Below are 18251 nucleotides of genomic sequence, written 5' to 3' on the forward strand. Positions count from 1 at the left end.
GATAACTTTATATCCATGCCCAGGTGCCAAGGATCTGAGTGCAACCAACCATGACTAGCAATAATCAGATACATACAGATTAGAATGCAAGCACCAACATCTAAGTGTTATTAGCAAAAGCAATGAGTCTTTCTGTAAGAAACTATTTTAAAGTGAAATGGAGATCTTTCTTAAAGGTTAAAAACTCATTCAATTTTATGTCTTACAGGGCTTATACTGAGTTCAATATTGTATAACTGTACTAATTCAACTGTAAACCTAAAAATTTGCAGCCAATTTTGAAAAAGATGCATCTTGGCTCAGAAAATTGTTATTTAATGTGTCAATGCTGTTGTAATGAAATGCTTCTTCTAAAAAATTCATTAAATAAAAAAAATTAATAAATCTTTTTTTTTTATTTTAAATCACAGTATCATTCCCTTGTTCTGGAGGTGAAATGCCTAAATGCAAGTGTTGACTGAGCCATGCTCCCTCTGACATTTTTAGAAGAGCCCTTCATTGCCTCTTCCTAGCTCTGGCAATTTCCAGCGATCTGCACTTGGTCACAGCAATACCTAGGTCTTCACATGGCCTTCTATCTGCATCTCTTCATGGTGTCATCTTCTATGCCTGTCTCTGTGTCTGCACACCCTGTGTTCTAGAGGGACACCAGTCTGGCTGGATAAGGGACCACTTACTCATTAGGCTCATGTAAATAAAGCTGAGGATTTTGTGGCTTTGGGTTAGAAAGTCAACATGCCCCAAAAGAGAGAGCACAATGTGACCCTCTTTGTCTCTCCTAAACCTCAGCTTTTCCAAAGGTGAAGTGTACAAGATCATAGCTAGCTCTCCTGTAACATACCCTGACAGAGATCATTTGAGATATGTCCCTTAAACATGAAATTTCAAAGTAAAATGCATTCCAGTATTAACACAAAACACATCTCTTGCTTCAAAGGGAATAAGAGAGTTTCTCTGAGCCAAATATGAGTCGTCATGGCCCAGAAACACAAACTACTCTTAGTGTCAAGGGAGGCTGGAAAGGGAGATAGGATAGTAACAGTTGGCCTGCACAAATTACAGTGCAGTCTCCACTGTGGGCACACCGCAATAGCATACCGCAATTCCCAACAGAATCGAGGAGAGGGTAGAGGAGTGAGTGCTTCGGCATGGATGAACTGTGGAGCACCACGCCACCCCTGCAGCTCAGCCTGCTCTAGCAGTCATGGACAGGCCCTGCTCTTCTCTGCCTGCACGGGCCTCAGCGAGGTGACCCACTGCCTGGTAGCATCCCACAATACCATCACTCAAGCCATGTCAGCATTTCAAACTTCACTAAAATGTCAGTATCACAGGAAACCACAGAATTTCTATTTTAGGGAAGATGGGATCAAATTTTTCTTGTTCTTCTCACTAAGCACAAATGAAGTCACTGGACAGGTGCACAGAGCAGGCAGCAGAAGACTGGAAAGAGGAGAGAAGGGCTTGGATCAGCTACAGATCTCAGGAGCCAGGAAATAACATGGTGAGTGCCCCCGTTTTCTTTTTACTGAATATCGCCTGGACTCAAAGCTGGACAGAGCCCAACAATGCCAGGGCTCACAGTAGAAAGAGCTGGACACAGCCTGTTGTCCCCATCCAAAGGAAATGGAAAAGGGCAGGCTCACCAGGACAACCTGAACCCATGAAACATGGCAGAAAAAAACTGTGGGTGCACTGACATTCAGGCTCCCAAAGGCTGCGGGAAGAGCCACCCACAGGCTGCAAGGAGATGACCTGATCCTCAGGCCAAAGGGACCTCTGAGAAGGCCAAATGGGGCAAGGCTTCTATCCCCATCAGGAAGTAACAAGGCCTTCCCTTCTTTCTGGGGGAGGGGGGCATGTGTGGTGGGCTGATGGGAAGTAGAGACTTCGACTGCCTCCAAGTGCCAATGTGGACAGAGCATTCGGGACATTCCCTCACTCCCCAGTCAGGAAAGTACCCATGGACACTAATGGGGACCCGGGAGACTCCCTCCTGCCCAACAGCAACCAAGACCCCCACACACTTCAGGTGTCAGGGAAGGCTGACTGGGGAACCTGAACTCCAACCCTTATCAGGCAGTAATGAGACAGCACCTCTCCCTCTGCCCTCCTGGTGTGCTATCCAAAAGAAGCCTGCTCCTCAAAAGAAAAAAAGAGGCACACTAGATGATAAATTTCTTCTTTCACTGCCAAGAACCAGATGCTGTGATGAGCAGGCCCTGATCCTGGTCCATACAGAGTTGAACTCCAGCACTGCAAGATGCTACAGTGGGAGAAATCGGGTCAGGATGTCTAAGTCAGGGTTTGCAAAAGGTTGGAACCAACAGAATACATCTAACTATAACGGGGGGTGGGGGTGATATAAGACTGGTTCACATGAGTACAGTGTGGAGGGCCCCACAACAGCCTTCCACATGCTGGAGATGCAGAAAACCAATAGTTGCTCAGTTAAGTATGTGGGACAGCTCGGTATAAGAGGGACCAAGGATGCAGTGTCACACCGAGGCTGAAAGCCACTCTGGCTGATGTGCCTCCACACTGAAAGAGGCTGGTATCTGTGCATAACAGCTGGGGGACAGATGTGCCCACTCAGAAAGGACGGTGGGAGCAGGTGCTGACTTGCTTCCTCCCTTCCAAAACTGTTCTATCTGGATGCTGGGAGCTACCACATTCAGGGATGGTCTTCTCCTCTCAATTGTTGACCCTGATGTCAATCATCTCTAGAACCACCCTGATAGACACACCCAGAAAAGTGCTTTGCTAATCTCACTTTAATCCATTTGATAGGATTACCCACCACAGGGGTACATGGACCTCTGTACATGTTTTCTCTCACAATTGAGTATGAGTATGAAATTCTTTCTTTAAAAGAAAAAACTTTAAGGGTTGGAGAGATGCCTCAGTGGTTAAGAACACTGGTTGCTCTTGCAGAAGACCCAGGTTCGAATCCCAGCACCGACATGGCAGCTAACAACTGTCCGTAACTCCAGTCCCAGGAGATCCAACAGCCTCTTCTGACCTCCATGGGCATTTCACGACACGGGTGCACTTACCTACATGCAGGCAATACATGCATACACATTAAATAAAAAGTTTAAGTGTATGTTGTATATATGTATTTGTGTGCACATGTATACAGGGGTACATGTACACACATATGTGCATACATGGCAGCCAGAGGTTAACATTGAGTGTCTTTCTCAATTCCTCTCCACCATATTTTGAGACAGGGTCTCTCATTGAACCTCCTGTCTGTCCTCCCCAGCACTAAGATTACAGGTGCATGCTGTTGTGCCTGGCTTTTACATGGGTGTTAGAGATCCAAATTCATGTCCTCATGCTTGCACAGCAATCACTCTACCTACTGAGCCAGGCTTCCGGCCCCTAAAGTCTAATATTCTTGAAGGGAAACTATAACATATGATGAAAAGACAGGGAAGTGTGTTCAGTGTGACTCACCTCATAGGTTGGATTTATGTAACATAGTTGGAGTAGCTCCATAGCCTACAGGCATCACTAGGTGCCTTGCACTACTAGTTTTACCTCTTTCAACCCTCTGAAGTCATGATCCTGGTATCTGATGAGGAGACAGACTAAGCAACTTGTCCAAGGTTCTATGTCATTAGAGTCCCTACATCTTCAGGCCTCCAGAGTGACCATCTCCGTTATGGTCCGGATCTTAAACAATCCCCCAAAAGCTCAGCATGGTGCTGGGGTGATGGTTTAATAGGTCAAGCACTTGCCATGCAAGTGTGAGGACCTGAGTTTGAATCCCCAGAACCCACATAAAAGCTGGATGAGATAGTTCCCATCTGTAATCCCAGCATGCCTGCAGCGAGATGGGAGGTAGAGACAGGAGAACTTCCTGAAGCCCAAAAGCCAACAGCCAACAACAGAGAGCAAGGTCCTGTCTCAGATAATGTGGGAGATGCAGGTCAACACCGAGGTTTTCCTCTGATGGCCACATGCACGCATGGCACACATGCCCACACTCATATATGAGAAAACACACACACACACACTTTTTTTAAACTTACATCTCATGATTTGAAGCCTGGTCCCCAGTTGATGGTGCTAAGGGATGGTGGTAGGAACTTTAGGAGGTGGAGCCCATTTGGAGGAAGTAGTTTACTAGATATATGCAAGGTCACAATGGAACCCTGGAATATTCTCTCTCTCTCTCTCTCTCTCATTCCTGGCCACCATGAGATGAGCAGTAGATTCTCTTCCTTACCATAGGCCCAAGACAATGGTGGCTAAGTGACTATGGATCGAGACAGCTAAAAACATGAGCCAAAATAAATCTTTCCTCTTGTTAAATTTTTTCTCTCATACCTTTTGCAACCATGACAGAGGGTTAACAGGATCCCTGCCCTCTGTTCAAGGAAGATCGCAACTGCAGGAGACTGCAAGAGACAGAGCAGAAGACAGAGCCTATCTACTGATCTGGCCTTAAACACTAAGAAACTGATTGTCTCACAGAGTAAAATGAAGTTTGCCTGGCATTGTGGTGCATTCCTTGATCCCAGCACTTTGCAAGTTCAAGGCCAGCCTGGGAAATATCGAGACCCTGCCTCATTAAAAAGAAAAATAAAAGCTTCTGAGCTGATTTGACAGTTCTTCATAGTCACAAGGTAGCTGCCCAAGTTCCAGCCAGCACTTGCACACAACATCCAGAGAGAGTAGGTATGCTGTTTCTTCCTCCTCTGTTTCCTTCTGATCAGCAGGAAAAGCCTTTGCAAAAAGTCCCCTACATGTAGCTCACTGGCCAAAACTGTCTCATGTGCCCATGCTAAGCTATATGTAAGGAAGGAGAAAAAAAAATAAGGTTGGTTTAAATCTATGATAAGTCACTTCCTGGGAGTAGAAACCACCTCCCTTAAAGACTGACCACTTTTGGAAGACTAGAGATCAGGAGCAAAAAGGAGGTTCTGTTAGAAAGAGCACGGAAACCAAACTTTTGCCACACTACCCATAGGAGTAGGCCTCACATTGAGATTCACCCTGCTCCCCACAAACATTGTCTCTGGAGGCCCCACAACAGAACAGTGTCACTCACACAATAATGCTCCTAAGAACCCCAGGATATGATAAAAAGGCAGACCAAAGAAAGCTGGCCTTGAACCCAAATCCACCACTCTCTTCCCAGTGTACCCCTGAGCGCTCTCTCTCTCTCTCTCTCTCTCTCTCTCTCTCTCAGTTCCAGGCACTGCCCTTAAGAGCTACAAGAATGCCCACAGCAGAAGTCTGGTTAAGAAAGTTCCATTTGGGGCTGAAGAGATGGCCCAGCAGTTAAGAGCACTAGAGCACTGGCTGCTCTTGCAGAGGACCCAGGTTCAATTCCCAGCACCCACATGGCAGCTAACAACCATCTGTAACTCCAGTTCCAGGGAGTCCGACACACTCTTCTGACCTCCACGGGCATTGCCTGACACAGGTGCACCTACCTACACACGCAGGCAATACACTCATTCTCATAAAATAATAATGAGTAAAATATTTTTAAAAGAGAGAAAGTCCCGTTTACAGCACCCCCGTGACCTGAATCTGAAACGTCCATCAGAGGCTCGTGTTTTGAACCTTGTTCACCAGATGGTGGCACTATTTAGGAGGCTGTGGAACCTTTAGGAGGTGTGTGACCTGGCTGGAGGAATAGGTCACTGGGAGCGGGCCTTTGAAGGTGATAGCCTGGCTGCTTGTTCCAGCTCTCTCTCTCTCTCTCTTCTTTCTGGTTCTCCACCATATGAACAGCCTCACACCCCACAACCACCATGCCTTCCCATTATGAGGGCCAGAAACTCTCTAAAATCAGGAGCCCAAACAGGTCTTCCTTCCATTAAGCAGTATACCTCTGGCAGTTCTGTCATAGCAGTGTGCAAGCAGCTAATAATAGACCCAGCTGGCCAGGTCCACATCATTCTGTGAAATTCCTCCATTTCGGTTAAACTCTGACAATTCCTGAAACTAAGTAATTTAGTTTCCAGAACTAAAGTAACTTGTTCTAGATTCCAGTCCTCCCCAACCTCATTCGCCAATTCAAAGGCAGCTTGACCACGCACCACACTATGGACTATTCATCAGACATGTGGCATGAAACCATATGAAAACTGTAAGAAGGGGCCCCTCCCCCGACTCTGCCTAAACTCAGAGCCCCCTCCATGGTGCTGTCTGCTGGCATTAATAACTCTTATAATAAATCTCTTACACAAAAGGACAGCCTGCCTCACTGTCCCCCTTGAGCCGTAAACCCAAGCAAGATCTTTCATGCCAGTGTGTCCCTCAGAATCTTCCTTCAAACCTAATGTCATACCCACCCCAATCTTCCAGTCCTTCAGGCAGAGATTTGATCTTTGAATTTCTCATCCAGTCATCTGGCCCAACACGGCAGCCTTGATGTGTGGCTGCACTCTTCCTGACACTCATCCAGCTCCCTTCACCCCAGTGGCCCGAGTGTGAGAAGCAGGCTTTCCCTTGTCTCCTCAGATGATCTGTTTTGTGCTTCTAGCCTCTTGCTGGCGGAGGTTTCCCCTATGTACTGCCCTAATCAAGAAGTTTCTATATCTGTTCAGTCCTTCAACATTTTGTAGTCCCTAGAGATTCAACAGAGGCTCCTGGAGGAGTGAACAAGGAAGAGGCTGGAAAAGGCAGCCCCTCCTGGGAGCAGCCCAGGTCTCTGGGGAGGAACAGGATGCTCACTGCTGCGGCTCTGCTTCTAAGCATCCCTTAGAAGAATAATTTGAATCCACAAATTAATGAGGAATTTGAACTCCCTTCCCACTAATGGTATCCCAGCGTTGTATTCCCCCTAAGGAAAGTTGATTGGCACCACATTCAAATGCAAATCTCGGTCTTTGTTTCTTACACAGAACCTCTTTTTTTCCTTTTAAAGCAATGCTCTGGGAGTGCTGAGACTTGGCTTGATTGCAGATCTAAAGTGGAGGTTGGGGTTTTATTCCTTCAATTCCTACCAAATCTACCTGCTCACCCCATGTTCTCAACCATCAAAAGAAATTTTTTTTTTACTTTGCTTTAAACTTAAAAGAGACAGTGGGCCCAAGAAGTGAACAGATGTAGATGCAGGCTCTAACCACGTGACTGAGGGAGCAGGCTGTACCAAGCGGTGAAAAGCTAGGTTTCAGGTCTCCTTCACCCCTCTCTATGAGTCTCAAGGTCCTACTATCTCCATGTTTACCCTTGTCAGCTTGATTAGATCCATGAAACAGGTAGGAGGGCCTGGGGCGATGACTCGATCTGGGAAGTGCTTGTGAATCAAGTGTGAGGACCTGAGTCTGAGCCCCAGGGCCCTTGTAAAAAGAGCCCAGAGTGGTGGCAGCTCTGGGGAGGTGGAGACTAGCCAACCAACTGGCCTAGTCTCTACAATCCCGGCTGTGTCCTCAACATTCACCAGCCTCCCATGCATATGGTTTTGCAAACAGCACTCTTGATAAACAAATCTAGCACCAGAAACAACCCAAATGTTCCTTGATGGTAAGATAAGTTTCAGTCAGTTTGTTTCATTTGTTTTTTAAAATTTATTACACTTACTTAATGTGTGAGGATGCGCATGTGGAGGTCAGAGGACAATTTGGGGGAATCTGTTCTCTCACTATGTGGGTCCTGGAGATCAAACTAAGGCAGCAAGCACCTTTACTGACTGAGTCGTCTCATCAGCCCCCAAATATTTTTGTTTTGTTTTCTTAAGTGTGGTTTGGACGGGGGAAATAAATCAGTGGGTAAAGCACTTGCAGGGCAAGCGTGAAGACCAGTTTGGAAATCTATTACCCACATAAAGGCCAGGCAGGTTTAGTGGGCCACTGTTGTCTTAGCTCACTGGAGGCAGAGATATAGGATACACCTGGAGTGAGCTAGCTAGCTAGATTAGCCAAAATTGTTGAGCCCTAAGTTCAGGTGAAAGACCCTGCCTCAATATATAGGGAGGAAAGCAATCAAAGAAGACACCAACATCAATCGCTGGCTTCCACATACACATGTATCCACATACATGTGAATATGCACACACTACACACATACATACACTCAGACCATATTCATAAAACAGTGAACATGTACAAACACTTCACATAATAATAATGTGTGAATTTCACAAATATAAAGTTAAGTGAAAGGTATACTCCCAAAATTATTTTCAAGATTATTTTATTTTATGTGTGTATAAGTGTTTGCCTGCATGCATATAAGTGCACCACATGTGCAGAGCCCAAGGAGGCAAGAAGAGGGTATAAGATCCCCTGGAACTGGAGTAACAGACAGCTGTCAGTTGCCAAATGGGTGCTGGGAACTGAACCTGGATCCTCTGAAAGAGCAGCCAGTGCTCTTAACCACTGAGCCAACTCTCCAGCCCGCCAATTTTTTAAAATAATGTACAAAAAACTGGCCAAGCCAAATGTCTGATTCAAGGTGCATTTTTTAATTTTCTATTTTATGTATATGAGTGTATTGCTTGCATGTAGGTAGGTGTGCCTGTGTCATGTAATTCCTGCAGAGGACAGAAGAGGATGTCAGATACCTTGAAACTGGAGTTAGGACAGTTATTAGCTGCCATGTGGGTGCTGGGAATTGAATCCTTCTCAAGAGTAGCCAGTGCTCTTAACCCCTGAGCCAACTCTCCAGCCCTCAGGGTGCATTCTAAGGTGATGAAAATAAGACAGATCAAGAGAGGCAATACCAAAGATGCAGGTGTATGCTTTCCTTTGGCGGTGGAAAGGAGCATCGGGAGACTACTGCTAATGTTTCCTTTCTTGACTTCAGTGATGGCCCCTGCCACTAATGTTGGTGTTTATAGTGATTCCTTATGCTGGCCACTGACATTTTATGCACTTTTCCATATGTCTGTGTTTCAGTTTAGATATGAAATAGCCCCTAGCCTAACGTGTTGAAGGCTTGTTCAGCATTGCAATGATCACAGGTGAGGCTTTGGGACATGATTGGATCATGAAGGTGCTGACATCATCAGTGTATTTGTCCAGTGATGGTTCATAATTTGATAGAATTTGATAGGAGGTGGTAGGACCTAGTTAGAAGAACTTGGGGATAGGCCCTTTCCAGGGTATACCCAGTCTCTCTCTCTCTCTCTCTCTCTCTCTCTCTCTCTCTCTCTCTCTCTCTCCCTCTCCCAGCCCCCCCCCCCCACAAAGGGACTTATCCTCTCCTCCCCCTCCTTCCAGCCACTACTAGGTGAGCATCTCTGCTCCAGCACGTGCTCCTTGTCACAATATTTAGTCTCATCTCAGACTCAAACTAATACAGCCAAACAGTCATGGGCTGAAACCTTTGAAAGACCAAAATAAAAATCTTTCTTCTTGAGCCGGGCACGGTGGCACACACCTTTAATCCCAGCACTCGGGAGGCAGAGGCAGGCAGATCTCTGTGAGTTCAAGGCCAGCCTGGTCTACATAGTGAGTTCCAGGAGCTGGAGCTACAGGGAGACCCTGTCTCAAAAAGACCAAAAAAATAAAAAATAAAATGAAATAAAATCTTTCCTCCTTCAAGCTTTGCTTTAAGTACTGGGTTTTACCCTAGGCCTCACACATGCCAGGAAAACACTACAGCACTGAGCCTCATCCCCAGCCTCTTTTTACTTTTTATTTTGAGGCAAGATCTCACTAGTCAGCCCAGGCTAGCATTGAACTTGCTACCCTCCAGGCCTGAGTCTCTTGGTGGCTGAGATAATAGGCCTTTGCCATCAACACTGGCTGGTTAAGTCATTTTATCAGGTACTTTGTTACAGCAATAGAAAGCAGACAGGTACCTGATATCTACCAACCCACAACACTCTCAAGACTTGGTTTATAGTACCTGCCCTTGGCTCCTCTCATGACAAAGGCTCAAATTAACCCAAGGGGTCTGTCAAGTACCAGATGCTATGCCATCTTCCCTAATACTTTCCCTTCACACCTCACATCAACTTTATTGAACTTTCTTCCTCTGCCACCTTTGCAACAACAGCCCCACGGTTACCAATGGAGGCAAGTACATATTGCTGTTAGGGATGGATGGATGGATGGCATTTATTCAACAAAGCCTGGGCCCCATCTCAGCTAGCCATAATCAAATAGCCATAGAAATAGGAGTGACAACCATATTCTGCTTGGGTATAAGTCCTACTTGGAACAGCAAGTTCCTTTGCTTTGTTCTGTTAGACTTCTAGTCTCCTTTTCTCTCTTCTCAGCCTTAACTTGGGTCATATCTCAGTTTTAGATGTAGATTTGCAATTTCAAGGAAGGGGCAACATGCTGTGATAGTGAATCTTCATCATCAACCGGTGAGGGTGTTTCCAGAGAAGTTATTTGAGGAGGGATGACCCACTCTGAACGTGATGGCACTATCTCACGGGCTGGGGTAAAAAGGAATAAAAGGAGAACCCAAGCACATGTCTCTCCTTCCTGACCGAGGATACAACATGACCAGCCACCTCACTGCCATGCCTTTCCCACCATAATGGGCTGTATCCCCTCAAACCATGAGCCCAATCATAGCTTGATTAGCTCAATCAAATCAACACCTTCCTTCCCTAAGTTGCTTTTTACCAGGTATCTTATCACAACAATGAGAAAAGCTGTTAATGCTCTGTGTTCCATCAATCTGAGAGAGATGAGAGCAGAGCCCTGAGGAATGCAAGCCAGTAGAGGGGGGCAGGTAAGAGAGGACCTCAGAGGACAAGAGCAACGGCCACCAGGGAGTAATGGCTGGAAGGGTTCAGTCATTGGAGTGTGGTTGGCATTTAAATGTGGCAGAGTCATGTAAAGTACAGATGGAATCAGCCCAATTCCCAGAGCTGGAGATCCCTTGATCCAGCATTTCTATAAATTATGCACTTATGTAGCAAGACTCCATTAGTCTAAATTGTATTTTAAAAAATAATTCTGGAAGGATGAACAGAAAACTACCAGCAGTGGCTGTTTAGGGGTTGGGACAGTCCCTGAAGAGTAGAGAGAGCATTGTCAGGCTTTGACTTTATAGACTTCTGAGTCACTTAAATGTTTGCAGAGAGCATTCCTGCATTTGAAAATGTTAAGTGAAGAAAATAAAATCAAACAACTAAATGTTAATGGATGCTAGTGGCATGCTGTGGGGAGAAGGGAGGAGTGGCCTTTGTCAGGAGGGTTGTTGACAGCAGCTGGAGACTCAAAGGGGATTGCTAAGCATGGACTGGGAGCATGAAGAATTGACCCGTGTGCCAGATGGTTTGGTCCAGAAGCTGGCCAGGTCATCACTCATTGAGGGGCAGTGGAGGTGGTAGACCAACAGGATCAGGTCTTGGGGCATTTAGAAGGCTCCCTTGGCTACTAGGTCATGTAGATAGGTAAGAAGTACAAAGCAAAGGGACGGACTTGCACGTGGGGACACAGGCCTGTAACCCCAGCACTTGCAAAGCAGAAGCAGGAAAATCAGGAGTTCAAGGCTAGTCTCAATTGCACAGTGAGCCCAGAGGGCAGTCTGGGCTACAAAAGACCCACTCTCAAAAATAAATAAAGTAAATAGAGGAAAGCATTTGGGTTTTCATGAGCATTCAAAGCTTGGGAGACGTATCTGCTGGCAACTTATTTCAGGGGACTTTTCCAAAAACTACTGAGGAACAAGGAGGAAACTGCTCCCTGCCTCCATCCCCACCCATAAGGGAAATGTGCTCATCAGTTTTCATTCTGTAACAAAATACCTGAGATAAGCAATTTATGAAAATGCAGATTTCTTTTGGTTCATGGTTTCAGAAGGCTCAGTCTATGGCTAGTTAATCTGTTACTTTGAGACCACTGGTGAGGCATGCTTGTTGGAGCACAAGGTGAAGCAAAGCTGCTTGCCTTATAGCTGCCAGAAGCTGAAAAGTAAAATTAAATTTAAAAAAAAAAAAAGAAGAAGAAAGAAACCAGTCTCCGTAGCCCCTTCAAGGGTGTGTTAGTTGCTTTTCTGCTGCTGTGATAAAACACCATGACCAAGGCAATTTATAGAAGGAAAAGTTTATCTGGCCATTCCAGAAGGAGTCTGGCAGAGGAGACGTGGCAGCAGTAGGTGGCTAGAGGAGCAAAAAGCAGCAATTACGTCTTCAGGCCAGCACAGGAAGCAGAGAGAAACTGGAAATCCCACAAGGCTTAAGAACTCTCAAAGCCCACCCTCAGTGACATCCTTCCTCTAGCATGGCCACACCTCTTAAAGATTCCATGACCTCCCCATACAGGGCCAGGAACTGGAGACCAAGTGTCCAAATACTCAGAGCCCATGGGGGAACCTTCTCATTCAAACCACCGAAAGGGGCATGTTACCAATGACCTAGCTTCCTTTCCACTTGGCCCCGTTTCTTAAAATTTCATTGTCACTCAGTAGCACCAACCAGGAGGCCAAGGCTTTAACACACAGACTCTCGAGGGACACTTGAGCAAACAAACCATAGCAGTAAGACCTAACAAACCGTTACCAGCAGGAGACAGACCTGGGGTAGAGATAACAGCATGAGGTCAGCATGGTCAGACTGTGCTCCAATTTACCTGGCATAAGATATCGACAAAGTGCCCTTCTAGCCAGCATGGTGGCCCATGCCTTTAATCCCAGTACAAGAGAAGCAGGCAGATCTCTGTGAGACCAAGGCCAGCCTTATCTAAATAGTGAGTTCCAGGTGAGCTCGGGGGAGACCCTGTCTCAAAAAACAAAGTACCCTTTAAAAAATATTTTAGACATTTTTATTTATTTTTATTGAGGGAAGGGGGTTGCTGCAGCACATGTGGAGGTCAGAGGACAACATTAAGAAGTCAGTTCTCTCCTTCCACCATGTGGATAACAGGGATCAAACTTAGGTTGCCAGGCTTGGCTGCAGGGACTTTACTGACTGAGCCATCTGGTCCGCCCCTAAAGGCCCTTTTCATCTCATTGTCACAGGCATTAGTTGTATCTGGTTTGTTTCTTTTTACTAACTTGATTGACAAACAGGACTTTATTGGGAAACAATAAGCTATTTGTTCATTCAGGTCTTTGAGAGTGGCATAGTGATTCTAATCTTTGTCTTGCAAGCATGTTAGCTGACAGAATTAATGAATAAAAGTACCATTGCATTGTTGGTTTATTATAAAGGTGAAGCTGGAGAGATGGCTTCACCTTTACAACAAGAGCACTTGCTGCTCTTCTAGAGGCTCCAGCACCCTCTTCTGGCTTCTACAGGCAGCTACACGCATATGGCATATACTCCACATAAAATAAAAATAAAATCTTTAGTGAAGTATGGTGGCATATACCTTTAATCCCAGCACTCGGGAGGCAGAGGCGGGCAGATCTCTCTGCTCATTTAACTGTCATCCACAATGCCTCCCAAAAGTTTGTGTGAGGGGCAGAAAACCCCAAAGCAGCCACATATGAGGCCTTCAAAAGCAGCACAGGAAACTGCGAGAAAAGTGAATCTGACTTGTACTGTCAGATTTTTTTTTTCAAGTGAAAAAAATATACCAACTTAAAAATCCCACAAGCAAGGGTAACAGCAGAGCCAGGGTGATATCAGCCACACCAGCTCGAAAATCCGTCTCACCAGTGTGCTCTCTGTAAGGAATTACCTCACAGAGAGCTCAATCAAAATGAGAAATGAGGAGGCTGGGAAGATGGCTCAGTGGGTAAAGTGCTCACTGTGCAAAAATGAAGCCCTGAGTTTGGATCCACAGCACAGCACCCACATAAAAGCCAGGTGCGATGTGTGAACCGGCTCAGCAAACTTCCCTAAGTCACTCCATTTTGTTCAGAGCCATTTCAGCCGCAACTTTGCTCCACACCAGAAGGAAAAGGGGGGAAACCTTGGGTCTTGGAAATTTGCCCTCGCCATGAATCACGGAATGTGCTAATTCCAGACATTTTACATCTGGCTAACTGCTTGTTTTTGCTTCTGTAATCTGCTTGCTATTTTGGGTCACCTTGACACAGGGCATAAGACCACCCTTGTTATCATGTTATTGTATGACCACCCAGTAGCTGCTGATTCTAGTTTTCTTACTATACTTGTTATGGTTAGGGAGTTGACTAATTTTAAAATTACAAAGTTGATTGCCAAGTTATATGACTGTATTGCTTGTCTATATAATGATTGGTTGTTGATTAATAGATTCAAAATTCTATGTTGTACGAACCTGATAGGTTCACAAGTGTCCTGTTTTAATAATAATTCTGTAATCCTATAAAAACTCTAACCCGACAATCATCAGGGCTGCTTCTACTACCGAGATAGACAGCCCGGCCGGTCGAAAATTAAAATTTACCTTGCTACTTTTCTTAAAGTGGTGTTGGTGATTTTTTTTACAAACTCTGTCCTATAACAATGTGCACCTGACAGGCAGATCCCTGGCGCTCACTGGCCAGCCAAGTCTAACCATATTGGTAAACTCCAGATTCAGTAGGAGATTCTGTCCCAAATATATAAGGGGAACAGGGATAGAGGAAGACACCTGATATCAATCTCTAACCTCTATATACTCTGTCGCAGACTCATGTATAAATACCTGCAACAAACAAACATACTTGGGGGGGGGTTAATGAGTGTTAGACCTACAAAGATGAAAACAGGAAGTCCAAGAAACAGTAGAAGCCAAAGAAAGAGAATCCCTAAGAAGAACAGGAAAGGCAGAGTCCAGCACCTGGTGGGAGCAGCTCATCTGATGTGAGATGGGGAGTCTGGGTAGGAGGTTGTATTGGTTAGCTATTACTGTGTAACAAAGGATTCCCTTAAATTGGCAACTTAAAACGACACAAATTTATTATCTCACATGGCTTCTAAGAGTCATAAATCAGGGAGATTCACAAGTCTTTGTGGAGGGGGCCTTGGGACAGAACCCAGGGCTTCGCACATGCTCCACAATCATTGCATCTGATCCCAGGCATTTTCATGAGGGCTACAGTCATGTGAAAGCTTAGCCAGAGTCCAGATCTCTGCTCATTCTCATAAGTGCTCACAAGAACTCTCAATTATTTATCATGTCAGCCTCTCCATAAGGCTGCACCCCACATAGAAGCTGGCTTCCCTGTGTGGGTGGTAAATCAGAAAAGGGAGTCTGAGGGCTGGGAGACACCTCAGTTGCCTAAGTTCTTCTTACAGAAATATGAGGACCTGCGTTCAATCCCCAGGACCCACTGTAAAAGCTGGGTGTGCAGTGTATGCCTGTAATCCTCATGCAGGGGGACAGTGGGACAGAATCCAGTACAATTCTTGGCACCTAGAGAAGAGCAGTCAGGCTCCTCAGTGTTACCAGTTTTGGCTAATGTAAAAGGAATGAGGCTTTGAGCATGGAGATGAAAGAGCCTGCATGAAACTGACACATTTAAAATATAGACACTTGTTTTATATTGCTGGCATATGTTGGTTAGGGATAACAGAACCCAAAGCAGGTTCAGAAAACATTTTTAATGGTTGGATTTGCATATCATGCATAAAGTATTTCTGGAAGGGCTGGGGATGTAGCCCAGGGACAGAGCACTTGCCTAACACGTGTGAGGTCCTGGATTCTATCCCCAGCACTGAAAGAAAATGGTTTTTTTCTGAGCATTTTCTTCAATGTTCTGCTTGGAGAGAGATGGTGATTAAGGAGAAAACTTTGGAAGCTACAGGGAAATGAATTTTTTATTTGTATTTGTATTTGTATTTGTATTTGTGTATATATGTGTGTGAAAGAGAGACATATGTGTTGGTATTTGAAGAGGCCAGAAGAGGGTGTTGGATCCTCTTGACCTGGAGTTACAGGTAGTTATGAGCTTCCTGAGGTAGATGCTAGGAAAGGAACTTGGACCTTCTGGAAAAGTGTCAGGCGCTTTTACCTGCTGAGCCTTCCCTCCAGCCCTGGAAATTATTTTTATTTCTGGAGTTGGCACAGAGCCAGATTGGAATTATAACTAGTTACTAGTCACAGAGACCCATGCCTGTGAAGTCGGTTGCTTAGCTTTATTCTGTCATCTAAAAGACCGACTTTGTCTTCACAACTCCACAGAGTTATTTGGGATTCTAGAATCCCTCTTTTATTCTTAGCAGATCGTTTCAGAGCTCTGGGTTGTTCACATTTACCATATGTCTACAGAGCTCACATTCTGGTCAGGCAAAAAGAGGGCAGCTGCAGAGAAGATCAAGAAAATGCCGACTTGAACATAGGCACCTTGCACGCCAAATGAAGCGGTTTTCTCTCAGTAAAGATAGTCGATAGATGGCTGCCTCTTGCCATCTCTGTAGTGGGCACCTGCTCCAAGAGAAAGTCTCACCTACAGAGGCACAAAACCCTTTGTCTCCCAAACTTAATGCTTCCCTGGATCCTCCTTGATGTAGATGAAGCGTTGTTCTCCAAGTGCACACACAAGCCCGAGCCCAGAGCCTACAACTTGCCTTTAGTTCTTCTTTGAGCTCACCCTCATGTTCCAACTGTGAATGTTCTTTCTTGACTCTACCTCCAAAGACTGTCCCAGGCCTTTCTGAATACTATCTCTCTTTCTCCCCACCTAGGCTACTGCCATCGCCTCTACTTACCTTGCTTCTTCCTTTCCTAACCACCAATCTGCTTTTCGTCACTTGATTTACTAATGTTTTGGACATTGCATATAAGTGAAATCATGAAATGTGGCATCCTTCGTGCCTGGCTTCTTCCGTTTAGCATAATGTGTGGCAAGGGTTAACCACGTTGTAGAATGGTAATTTACTCTTCTGCATGACTAAATAATATTCCATTGTATGGATATACCACATTTTGCTTATCTGTTCATGTGCTGGTAGACATTCAGGTTGCTTCCAACTTTTGAGTACTATGAACAGTGCTGTAAAGGACCATGCGCACACTTTTGGTTAATTAAACACCTGTTTTCAATTCTTTGGGGGATGTACCTGGAATGGAATTGCTAGATCATATGGTAATTCTATGTGTAGGTTACTGAAGAACTGCCAATCCCTACTTCCCCTCCTGCCTCCTTATCATCTATTTTCCAGACAGCAGCTAAAATGACTTTCTAGACATTCATAGCAAATCATGTTCACTCCCACCCTAGACCTTCTGTGGCCTCCGCTTGTTTTAAAATAAAATCTGTCCTGGCGTGGTGGTGCACGCCTGTAGTCCCAGCACTTGGAAGGCAGAGGCAGGTGGATCTCTGTGAGTTCAAGGCCAGCCTGGTCTACGTAGTGAGTTCCAGGACAGCTGAGGCTACAGGGAGTCTCTGTCTCAAAACGACCATAAATTAAATAAATAAATGAATGAATAAATAAATAAATAAATAATTTAATTTGATTAAATCTGAACTATTTATCCTGGCCTGTGTAGTGTGGCCCTGTCATAGCCCCTCCGATGTATCTCCAAACTGTCTTTCCCTGCTTACCAAATACTTTTTGGCACTAGCTTGGGACCTTTGTGCCTGCTTTTTCTCCTCTGGCTAGAAGGTTACAAAGAAATCAGCAACAGTAAAGTGTTTCTGAATGCATAGCAACCCAAAATGAGTCCAAAATCGAAAGAGTAGTGGATCCCAGGTGTTTCTGGCAGCGCTTGTCCGTGTTTCATCTGCTGCTTCTCTGCAGCTTTGGTCTGAACACACAACGTGTGTGCTTTGCACTGTGCATGCCATCACACCACACCATGCCAGTGAACATTGTCTGAAACACCTTGACTCAGATTCGAGACTATTGTATACTATATATGCAGGTGCACAAGTCTGTGCATGCATGAGGATGCCACAGGAGGGTACCAGGTGCCCTGCTCTATCAAGCCCTGCTTTATCCCCATGGAAAAGGCTCTCTCACTGAACCTAGCTCTAAGCTAGGCCGACAGCCAGCAAGCCCCAGCAGTCCTCCTGCCTCTGTACCATATGGTGCTGGGGTTACAAGTGCTAGTGGCTGTACCTAGCTTTCTATGTGGATACTGGGGATTTGAACCCAGGTCCTTACACTTGCACAACACTCTTACCCACTGAACCATCTCCATAGCCCTATGTTGTGAATTTTAATATGCTTACTATATATGCTTTCTGCTCATAAAGGAACATAATGGTTTAATTACGGAAAACAAAAACTTTTAATATTTTCTTACCATCATCCCTCAGCATGTGAATATCTAGTATATTCTTAGTATATATCTTAGTATATCTTTGGATTTTATTATCTTAGAAAAACAAGCACATCCATCTCATTCATATGCAAAATTGCTTTCATTGTTAATAAATGCTGAAATAATATATACACCAAAGATTGTTTTAAAATATTCTTTAAGATTATTTATCAGAAAAAGTTTTAATATTTTATTTTT

The sequence above is a fragment of the Nannospalax galili genome, unplaced genomic scaffold (assembly GCF_000622305.1).
Source record: "Nannospalax galili isolate Female #2095 unplaced genomic scaffold, S.galili_v1.0 scaffold84, whole genome shotgun sequence".
NCBI classification, from domain to species: Eukaryota; Metazoa; Chordata; class Mammalia; order Rodentia; family Spalacidae; genus Nannospalax; species Nannospalax galili.